The 12,071-nt window shown below is 36.5% G+C and overlaps 1 long non-coding RNA gene across 1 annotated transcript; it reads right to left on the bottom strand.

Moving 5' to 3' along the window:
* Window positions 1–2,351: 2,351 nt before the first annotated feature.
* On the bottom strand, window positions 2,352–8,123 carry LOC121370383. The gene is made up of 3 exons (XR_005957673.1): window positions 7,974–8,123; window positions 4,409–4,502; window positions 2,352–2,508 (listed from the first exon to the last, which is right to left on the bottom strand). It is a non-coding gene; the product is annotated as an uncharacterized LOC121370383 (long non-coding RNA).
* Between the last annotated feature and the right edge of the window lie 3,948 nt (window positions 8,124–12,071).

Here is a 12,071-nt window from a genome sequence, read left to right as displayed (position 1 = left end):
CTTTCTTTCTCCTTTCTCTCTCTCTTTTTGTCACCGCTTATATTTCTGCCTCGTTTGAAAAGGTGGGCAGGTTAGTTCGTGGTTTGGTGCTCGCTTGGGGTTCATCCAGTCGAACCACTCAATGGACCCATGGCACCTGATTTTGGTTTTTCTCTCGTTCCAACATGCCCACAACTGGTCAAAGGTCGTGGTATGTGCTGTTCATGTTATGTTGGGGGAAGTGCATAGAAAAAGATACCTGGCTGCATAGATAACATGTAGGTGGTTTTCCTCTGATGACTACGAGTAAGGAATTAACCAAATGTTTGACATCCAATTACCCGATGATTAATTTAATCAATGTGCTATAGTGGTGTCGTTCAACAAAACCCAACAAACTTTTCTGGTTTGGAAGAGCATTTGCTGAGGTGCTTGGGTCGACTGGAGGACTGAAACACTCTTGGGTGGACCCATCCTTTAACTGGGCTTTATTTCTGTTCCAACCACTGCTCTACGGATGATACGTTAAAGTCCGTAATATGGTTACAGTAGAACAAGTTGAGAAAATGTAGCAGGTTGGCGACGGACGCAGACGAAACACATATTTTTATGTGGGAACACAGTCGCAGACGTGAGTTTTGGACCTGTCACGAATCTGTTCAAAGCAAACTGTCTGCGACCGGGTAGCCATAATTTATTTGTTCTTAGATCTGTGTCGATCGCCGAAGTGTTACAGATTTTATGGAAAATAGGAGTATCATATTTGATGTCTGTTTCCTTTACATACCTATGAACACAAATCATCTATAATGCCCGAAGTGTAGTTATTTTAACTTTATTTTAAAACTATTTTGCAAATCAAGCCACATGTTATCCTTAAGTTTACAGGAGTGGGACGTAGCTCGCCTGATGCGAGATCGATCTAGGATCCATTCCCGTCGGTGAGCCCATTGGGCTATTTCTCGTTCCAGCCAGTGCTGCACAACTGGTGTAACAAAGGCCGTGGCATGTACTATCCTGTCTGTGGGATGGTGCATATAAAATATCCCATGCTGCTGATCGAAAAGGGTAGCCCATGAAGTGGCGACAGCGGGTTTCTTCTGTCAATATATGTGTGGTTATTAACTATTTGTCCGTAAATAAAATGTTTTGAGTGCGTCGTTAAATAAATCATTTCCTTCCTTCCTTCCTTCCTCCTTCCTTCCTTCCTTAAGTTTAGACTTTGTTTGTATAATAAACGATTAAGCAGTTTTTAAGTCTGAGGCTCATTAAAGAGCAAAGCCCTGTTCCACGAAGCAGTCTAAATCCTAAGATAACCTTAAGTGCATAACTACCTTATGTAGTTAAGGTGAACTTAATGCTAAGATCACTTCGTGAAACGGGGCCATGGACAGCAATCTTCACATACGGTATGTGATTTAATCTAACAGAAAATCACATTTGTAGAAACGTACTACGAGTGTTGCCTAGTACATTAATATCCACCCGTGTAATATAAATATTACACAAATGCCTTTCAAGGTTAATTTTAAGCAGACTAATTTTTTTAAACATTAAGGCATAGTTTTCACTATTAGACTAGCCTTTTATGATCACTGAAATATAACATTACTTATATTTTATTGTTTATATTATCCATTTCCGTACAACCGAAGTGTTTTTGGTCATCCTCGTGTTTCTAATACCACAAAATGCATTTTTAATATTTTTAAAAATGCCCTTGCGTCTGAGTGGTATCGGTTATGGAATCGCGTTTAATCTATGTTTAAGGGTATTTCAACGTCACAGACTCTCGTTTCATTCTGTTGTATCCAAATTTGTTACAAGTTTGTAAATTAACCAAACTTAGTGTCCATTTTTACGGGTTGAAACTAGGGTCTAGGTTAAAAATATGCCTTAGAGTTTAAAAACTAGGGTCTGTCCCTTTAAGGGCTCCAACAGTAGGCCTAAATAAACCGTCCTGTTTTTGTCAATATGAGCTTGCAACACGAACACTAAAGTCAGACATAGGTCAGAAGACAAATGTTTTTATTTAATTTGTAAATGCCTCACGTGTGGCTTCATGTCAAGATAATATATTAATCTGACTCTTCATCCTTTTCACACTGGCTGGTTTCTGAGTTGAAATGGTATCCTACAGCAGGAATCCTGCGAAAAAGGGGAAGAAAATTAAAGACGGGGATCGATTCCAGATCGACCGCGCATCGAGCGAACGCTTTACCACTGGGCTACATCCCGCCTCAGCTTGATATATGCTATGTCTACCTATCAGGGTTAATTATAGGCATAATAATACATTTAGGATCCAACAGTAAATAAACCGTTATATTTCTACCAATACGAGCTGGCAACACGAACACTAAACTCAGGCATTATTCAGAAGACAAATGTCTTTTTTTAAATTTATTTTGCAAATGCCTCAAGTATGACTTCATGTCAAGATAGTATTAATTGTCGTCATCGTCCTTGACCTAGACCTTGTCGCACGTGTTGGTGGCTCGGTTGTAATTATATCCTTCAGCAGGAATCCTGCGAAAAAGGGGGAGAAGATTAAAGAACAAATAAAGTATTTATAATAAATGGAATTAATATATATATATATATATATATATATATATAGTAGTCGTTTTCGAGTTGAAAGACGCTATTTTATAGAGTGCTCAACCGTGTGGGAGCCAGATATATCGTTAAAAAGTGTATGTTTTTCTCTACATGACAGGCTTGTTTCGTGAGAGAGTTGAATTATTGCTCTCACTCATCAGATGTAGATTTAATTAAATCTACATCGTCTGACCTTGTCGCACGTGAGAGCTCAATTATATCCTTCAACTCTCTCACGAAAAAGGGGGAGAAGTAAAGAAATAAAAACATAAACATTTATTGCTTTTAACGATATATATAATAAATATGATATATATATATAATATATATATCATGTAGAAAAATATATATATATTTAATTCAATATTATTTTTTACATTTCTTTCTTTTATTGTTATTATTACTACATAAACTACTTCTACTACCACTACTTGTGTTGGGAATCGGTTGGAATTTCATCATCGATCATCGATCATAATCGGTTTGCACTAACCGATCAACTTTCGATTATCCAATCGGTTAGAAGTATATGAACATAAAAAGGATTTGGATTATAAGGTCGATGCACCCTATTGTCCTGTTAACTGGAAGGGACCTTATGACTTGCTGATTTTAACTTTAATAACTATTATATATATATATATTTTTTTTTTTATGTACACATGAAAACAAAAACCTGCTCCAACATATAATTACTTCAATCCCATCTAAACCGGGTGAACAATTACAGTTAACATTTCCACACACAATCGATTATGGATTTTTATAATAACATCGGTAGAGCCAAACCGATCGATTTTCGATTTTTATCGATTATTGGAACATCACTAACCACTACCACTACTATTATACTACTACTACTACTACTACTACTACTACTACTACCACTACTAATATTACTACTACTACTATTACTACTACTATCACTACTACTATTACTACTACTACTACTACCATCACCACTACCACTACTATTACTGCTACCACTACCACTACTACTACTACTATTACTACTACTATTATTATTAAAATTATTATTATTAATAAATTATATTGAGAGAGAGAGAGACTGGTGCTACCAATATTTTAAAATTCGCATTTTTCTTGTAATAGCTAACGGAAATCGTCCCAATTCACTGTAAACTAAATAATTAGACGTTCTTTTATGTACACCCAATACTCTTTTACAGAATTGTATATGCACTTTTTCAATTTCGTGAGCTGAGTGACATCCCCAGATTTCAGATCCGTAACTGAGAACACTATTGACATAAGTATCAAAAACAGCTAACTTTGTTTCAGTGTTAAAAAAAAATCTTATTAAAAATATTTGTGATCCAATTTTAGGCTTTACGTCCTTGTTCAGCAAGTCTTTGTTTGCGCACGATTAAATTTTCCATTATAAAAGAGTAATAATCCAAGATAATTAAATTCGTCTACAACCTCTAATTGATTAGCATTATGTGTCCATTTGACATTTGTATTTCAATGTATGGACCACACGTCACCTACAATAGTTATACGCCAAAACAACATTCCTTTGTTGGGCCCCGTTCCACGAAGCGATCTTAGCCCTAAGATTACCGTAAGCGCATAGCTACCCTATGCACTTAAGTTGATCTTAGGGCTAAGATCGAGAGAGAGAGAAAGAGAGAGGCATACAGGGGAGAGAGAGAGAGAGAGAGAGAGAGAGAGAGAGAGAGAGAGAGAGAGAGAGAGAGAGAGAGAGAGAGAGAGAGAGAGAGAGAGAAAGAGAGAGAGACAGACAGACAGAGTTACACTTGAATAAATAAGACAGTGTAAACAGACATATATACGAAGTACTTACCCATTATTACACCCTCTGTCACATGCGTTTGGGTAGACTTGCACGCCACACACAGGGGCATATTCCAGGGTACATATGCACATCTCACAATTCGCTGAAATTACAGAAGAAAAATGTGTAAGATGCTTGTCTTGAAAGAGAATGTGTCAGAATGTTAGATTAGTTCTTTTGGGTTTTATCACATTATAATTCCATTTTATTATTACTGTTTTGTAATAGGCGTCTGGATTGATTATAATGCTATCACGTGATCTAAAAAACAACGTTCATTCTTCCATGAACGTGAAAACTGCACTTTTTCGGTAAACAAATAAAAACCGAATGTTATTACTGGAACTACTTTTTATCAAATACGTCAACAACGGAATCCCCGAGGATTCCATCTTTTCTATTTTTATCCCAATGTCGTCTGCACTGTGAGTGATAGTGACAATTCAGGCTTTAAACGACTCAGGGTTTGAACTGAGACACACAATGTATATTAGAAGCTCTCCTTTATGTTAATTAGTTCAAAATGTATACTCTAACCGCTTTACAACAAATCTTCCATTTAAGTATATAGATCGTTCAATTCTTAATTAATAATCGTTTTATGTTTTTGATGTTCAGTTATTTTAAATTTTATAACTTTTTATCCACATTTGATTCAGAAAATTAAAATTTATAAAACCTTATGTAAATCATTATAATGAATCGGAGATTTGATGGAGAAAAAAATCACGAATGTAACTTTCTGAGGGAATTCCCTTATTTGTGTATTGATGCAGTTGTAAATCTTTATGGAATAGAGTTCGATTGGGTTTTTTAATATAGTTTTGTATAACGGCAATATTAATGCATTTGGAATTATAACGCTCTACGCCATTCATACAGTGTGTAAAACGATTTTGGTGTTTATCATCGCATGAACGTCAAAAATATAACGTTCAATTCTTAAAGGGACACGCCTTAGTTGTTAACCATTACGCCGTTGTTTTTCGCTATTAAACCCATTCTCTCACAAATAAAATTGCACTTTACTTACATTTTATTATTTAGAATATACATTTCCATTCACCTGAAGTGTTTTTTTGTAATCCTGGTAATCCTGGTGTCTGTAATACCACAAAATGCATTTTTCGTATTTCTTAAAAACGCGTCTGAGAAAAAAACGTTGAACAGACAAGGTCTAATCTATTTTTAGAGGGGATCTTCCCGTTTCAACGTCAAAGGCGTTGGTATACCAAGTGACCGTTATCGGTTTTGGTTCGGTTTGTTTTCTCGTGCACGGTTCGCGCAATCAACATCCGATTTGTTGGCGTTTGCTTGTCGTTCATTTGTGAGGTTTTTCTTCACAGTTCGTGAACATTTTCATTAACAATAAAGTTCAGACAAGTAAGTATCTCAATACAAAACGTTACAAACCCTTAAAACCAATAATTACGATATCTGGAGAGGGGATACAAACTTGGGGGTGGGGGGGGGGGGGGGGGGCACAAGCTATATTGTTACCTTTATTTAAATAGAGTAGGAAAAAAAACCTTACATTTTCATCCTGTACTACAGACTGTACTACTACTACTACTACTACTACTACTACTACTACTACTACTACCACTACTACTACCACTACTACTACTACTACTACTACTACTACTACTACTACTACTACTACTACTACTACTACTACTACTACTACTACTACTACTACTACTACTACCAACAATAATAAACGGTGCATCTAATTGCTAATAACAATCGGTTAGCCACTGGTACCCGGTGCCGAATAGCAAATGTAGGCTAATTGCGGTTTATATATATAATTTATTATTTCAAACACTGTAGTATAGTCAACATGGTCAGTGACGGGCTATCATTGTCGTCTTATTCCGATTCAAGTATCATGATTGCTGCAGCAGCCACTTCCTCAACAGAAGCACCTATGTTGGTAAAGTAACTTCCTGTTCCAAACTCATTCCTTTCGCTGTCCAAGACAGAACAGTTGGAACATGCCCAGGAGAGGTGAAAGGAACGCACCCCAAGTCTGTGTGCACTCTGGGAAATTTGTCGTGACATTGGCATTTCTGTGCTTCGAGCGACATCTACCGGTAACATCAGAATACTAACTTTTAAAATTATTTCAAGTAATTGGGTCACGGGGATTCTCATGGTATTTATCGATATAAAACCTGCTTTTTCACTCTATTTTATAAAAACGTGATCTAAGTGTGTTACAGTTTTGTAGATTAACCAAAATTAAAATTAATTTTCGCGGGCTAAAACTAGGGCGTGCGACTTTAAGTGAATATGAAAACGGAAGAGGTTAGATTCTTCGAATGTTCTGAACAAAAGTTAAAGGAAACAGTTAGAGTTTGAATCTGTTCAGTATCACAGAAGTAAATGTGAAAACAACACTTTTTACTTTGAGATATTTTGTTAAAGGTTTCTGCTGGAAAACGTTTCAATACTGAAACATAATTATTATAATACATATAAAATAAATAATAGTAGTATATACTTGGGGGTTTGGCCGCCCCTGAACGCTTACCTCTGGAGCCCTCAACGTTTAAATTCGTTAATTCATTTAAATTTATCTTCGTGCTTATATCCAGTTAAGATTCAAACACGCTATCCTGGGCACACGCTTCACCTATCTGGGTTGTCTGTCCAGGACAGTGGATTAGAAGTTAGTTGTTAATAACAGAGAAGTGGGTGTAGTGTCCTTACGCCTCTCCGTTCAATCTCAATCTGGGTGGGAACCCAATCTAATTAAAATTAGCTCCACTATTACATGTGTATCTAACAGCAGCCCGTTGGAGCTCATGTCCAGTTGACCTTTGATTCGACCAATCAAAACCTTACTTGCAAAATCATGCCAGTGATTTGAAAAGAATTTGAAAACATTCGGGATTATGCCGAGGGTATACGAAATGATTCCGGTGAATTACGAAGTATGTCGGAAACTAATTGCAATATAAATTTTTATATCAAATTCGTTTCAAGACGAAAAAAAAAAAACGTGATGGTATAGCCATAAAATCTGTCTATACTAGTATACATTCCAGAGTTTATTACTGCACTTTCCCCCCTGTTTTTTCAATGTTGAAATAGACCAACAAGTTCGCCTATTGCATAAATAGTCTCGCCCGATAATTTTAGAATGTGTACGCTCCCGAATAACGCTATAAAAGGCGAAGTGTAATTGGTCTATATTAAAATTGTTATTTATAGATGAAATGTTACCTGGACATGGGAGTCCACGCAATGCTGTTAGATCTATTGGTAGACCCAAAAGAGCTAATTTTAATCAGATTGGGTGGGAACCGGTACCGGGAAGCGAACCAAGTGTCCACCAGCTCCAAGGTCAGTAACATGGGCAGGACTGTCTGTGACCGATACCGGATATTGCTGCTGTCGTAGCGAAATATCTTACTACATTTTTTGGTACCAATAATAATAATAATAATAAAATAAAAAAAATAAAAAAATAAAAATGTAACCTAAAATTTAAATGTGAACAAAATGCTTTACAAATATATCCTTTAACAAAGATAAAACTGGAACTTGTTTAAAGATGAAAACTTACCAGTCACAAAGATGGACGCTACAATCAGGACACAGAGGAAGAGCTTCATGTTTGCTTCTGTTTGTAACCACCCTATAGAACAGTGTCGCCGTCACGCAGTTGTCTCCTCTTATAGAGCTCTCGCCTGGTAGTCGCTGCTTAATTGAGATAATTTGACCGCCATATAAGTTTTATGTTGAAATAATGTTGACATAAAAAAATCTTCACCTGCTGTTCATCCGGCAGACCGGTACACTCGAGGGGTATGACGAACCGGCACGAATCCCCACAAGATTGAAAAAAAAAAAACCCACACAAAACAATAACACCCTCTAAAAAGTTTAACATTTCAAATAAATAGTAATTATAGTATATGAATACAAAAATTCCGCGGATTTAACAGTCACGCTTATCATAGACATAAACTGACTGTGAATAAAAACATAGAAAAAAAACCCCTCGAACAAACAAAAAAGAAGAAAGAAAAACGAGAAACAACTAGAAAAAGCAAGCAAACAACTACAACAAAATAAATGAAACAACCCCCCACACACACAGGCATACGACCCTCCCCCCAAAAAAAACCCCAACAACAACAACAAAAACAAAAAAACAACAACAAACAAAAGAAAACAAAAGAACACAAAAAACACACACAAAAAACAACAACAACAACAACAAAAACCAAACAAACAAAGAAAAACCCCAAAACCCAAAGAAACCACGAGAACCCCCTTAAAAAAACAGAAACAACAAACAGACCAGCCCACGAAAAGAAAAACCAAGACAATTAATTTGTAAGGTAACATTCAGGATTAACATATGCTTTAAAAAATTAACGTTAAAATAATAATGATTTAAACTATAAACCAAGTTTCACTGATCTCGGACTTACCATGTGTAAGAAATGGAGCTAAACGCAAAAACGTAAGGTTGCAGCTAAACGTAAATGTTGATGTCGTTGCCGTTACCGTGGTAGTGGCCGTCGGAAACGTAGTGCCTGTTTTCAACCTAAGATGCATTCGTCAAGATGAGGGCTCGCTTGACACGCTGTCGGTCTAGGATCGATCCCCGTCGGTGGGCCTATTGGGCTATTTCTCGTTCCAGCCAGTGCATCACGACTGGTGTATCAAAGGCCGTGGTATGTTCTATTCTGTCTATGGGCTGGTACATATAAAATATCCCTTGCTACTAATGGAAAAATGTTGCGGGTTTCTTCTCTAAGACTAGATGTTGAAATTACCAAATGTTTGACATCCAATAGCCGATGATTAATAATCAATGTGTTCTAGTGGTGTCATTAAACAAAACAAACTCACCAAGATAAGACTTTGACGTATAACTTTCTCAAAACATAATTTACAACATTCTGTAAGCGGTGCATGGGGTACCCTAAATCAGTCACTGATTGTTTTGTACCAAGCGTTTTAAATTAATTATTTTCTTACCTCTCACCCACCCTCCCATTTCCTTCCCCTTGTCACATTCTTCGGTTGTCATTACCAGTAATTTGCCAAAAATTAGCAATATAAAACTTTGTATAGATAGTATCAGCAATAACACAATGATAACAGTTAGCAAACAGCAAATGAGCCATATCAAGCAGTTGGGATTACAGCATTTATAAAACAATCACCGTTTAATATCAAGTATGAAATAAATAGGTGATAAAATGTTGAATTAGTCATAAAACAAGTAAACTGGCGGGAAATTAGTACACAAATAAAGATCCCAATTATAATTAATAAAGCTGAATGTGTGTCATGCTACTAACACATTCCAAGAATTGGGCCGGGACGCAGCCCAGTGGTAAAGCGCTCACTTGATGCGCGATCGGTTTAGGATCGATCCCCGTCGGTGGGCCCATTGGGCTATTTCTCGTTCCAGTGTGACAAAGGCCGTGGCATGTATTATCCTGACTGTGGGATGGTGCATATAAAATATCCCTTGCTGCTAATCGAAAAAGAGTAGCCCATGAAGTGGCGACAGCGGGTTTCCTCTGTCAATATATGTGTGGTTCTTAACTATATGTCCGACGTCATATAACCGTAAATAAAATGTGTGCGTCGTTAAATAAACAGTAGGTGGAAGGTACCTTTTTGGTTTTCATTGAATTTTTTATAAATTTCACTTTTCGTTTTTCAGTCTATTCTTGTCCTTTTTTTTCTTTTCTTTTTTTCTCCTTTCTTTTGCTTCTTTCTCTTTCTTTCTCTTTCTTTCTCTTTGTTATTATTTTTTTTATTTTTTTTCAATTATTAAAGATGCATTATCGTAGTTGCTAACTTGTCAATATTTTGCTATTACTTTTTATATTCATTTGTAGGGGTAATTGTTGAGATCAGTTTTACTATTGTAATTGTATCACGATAGTTAAAATACTATTGTGCTTGATTACAGTAATATGAACGGCTATTGCTCTAAACTATTTACCTGTATGTATGTATGTGTGTGTGTGTGTGTGTGTGTGTGTGTGTGTGTGTGTGTTGGTGTATGTATGTTTTTCTGTGTGAGTGTGCGTGCGAATGTACGTATGTTTGTGTTTGTATGTATGTCTGTGTTTGTACTTAGTTATTTGTAATAATGTCACTAGGTAGTGAAATCATTCAATAAATTTATAAGATACAGACCGCACATTGCTGTTGTTATTATTTCACTATGCATACTATCGAAACTATCGATAGTTTAGCAAACAATAATGCAATAGTTATCGATAGTTGTATTAACTATCGATGCATTGCTATCGAGGCACTGACTATCGCAACATATCGATAGTTTGATGTATTGTTACACCACTATTCATTTGTGGTAAATAATAGTTAAAAATGAATCGATCCCAGAATTAATCTTTACATATTAGAATATTGATAAGAATACTTGGTAAAAAAAATAAAATAAAAACAAAACCCCCAGACAAATCTAAATCACGTATCATTGGATCGATCGATCCCCGTCGGTGGGCCTATTGACTATTTCTAGTTCCAACCAGTGCACCACGACTGGTATATCAATGGCCGTAATGTGTGTTGTCTTGTCTGTGGGATAGAGGATTATAAAAGATCCCTTGCTACTAATGGAGAAATGTAGCGAGAAATGTCAGACGCCATATAACCGTAAATAAAATGTGTTGAGTGCGTCGTTCAATAATTTAAAAAATGTCCTTCCTTATATAGTTCCATGATATCTCACAGAGGATAGATATAATATTATAGACACAGTTTATAACTTCCCGAAAAGGAACAGACAGTATAATTATGTATAGATGTGACGGTACAGGCTCTTAAATTTGTTTCGCCTGTGGCGATTTTAATTGTGTTAGAGGGCCGTGTGCAGTTTCATTGCACTTAAGCCCAGATGGGCAACTTGTTACGTAAGACTTCTGCGCGACAGTCCTCGATCGGTACGCCTAATACACACCCAGCCAGGTGCGGAGGCCATGTGGCTAGTAGTTACGTAATATCTCCGGTAGTGCTGTTTATGGCCAGGAGATTGCTCGCGGTTGGCGACAGCCAGACTGACGATCAGAGAGAAATATACCGACTCTAGTAGAGGTAGAATATGAGATGATACGTGAGGTACCACCTTGTACCCCCAGGCAAAATCCTGATTTATAATAAATAGCTAGTGTTTTAGAGATATCGAGAAGAACGAATTAGAAAGGCTCCAGGGGATCACGGACGTCGTCCACTGAACGAAATATATTAGTTCAGACGGGACTTTGGTAATTATATATTTTCTGCTCTGTGTATAACTTTGATGTGATTGATGTGACTTTAAATATTTTAATACTGTATTATACCAATATTCTTTAGACAGTGTCTTCGGTCATCTGACGAAGTAAATCGTAGACTTCTTGTTCTAACATTATACGAGTATTTGGTAATATAAAGCTTAGCCAGTCATCCTAGACGACCTAGGTACACTGTAGGTTATTGTCTTTATTGTGATCGGTACCAGTATTAATTCTGTGTTACAAGGTTACTGAATGAGTAGTTAGGGGTAATTAAAAATTAACCCGTTAGGAATAGAGCTGTAATTCCTTTATTAATTAAGTTCCCCTGGAAGCGTTCCTAAATTATCACACGTTACTGAACGAGTAGTAAGGGTTAATTAAAAATTAAC

This window comes from Gigantopelta aegis, chromosome 4 (assembly GCF_016097555.1).
Source record: "Gigantopelta aegis isolate Gae_Host chromosome 4, Gae_host_genome, whole genome shotgun sequence".
Taxonomy (NCBI): Eukaryota; Metazoa; Mollusca; class Gastropoda; order Neomphalida; family Peltospiridae; genus Gigantopelta; species Gigantopelta aegis.
Note: the sequence above shows the minus strand (reverse complement) of the source record. Positions and strands in the feature narration are given on the sequence as shown.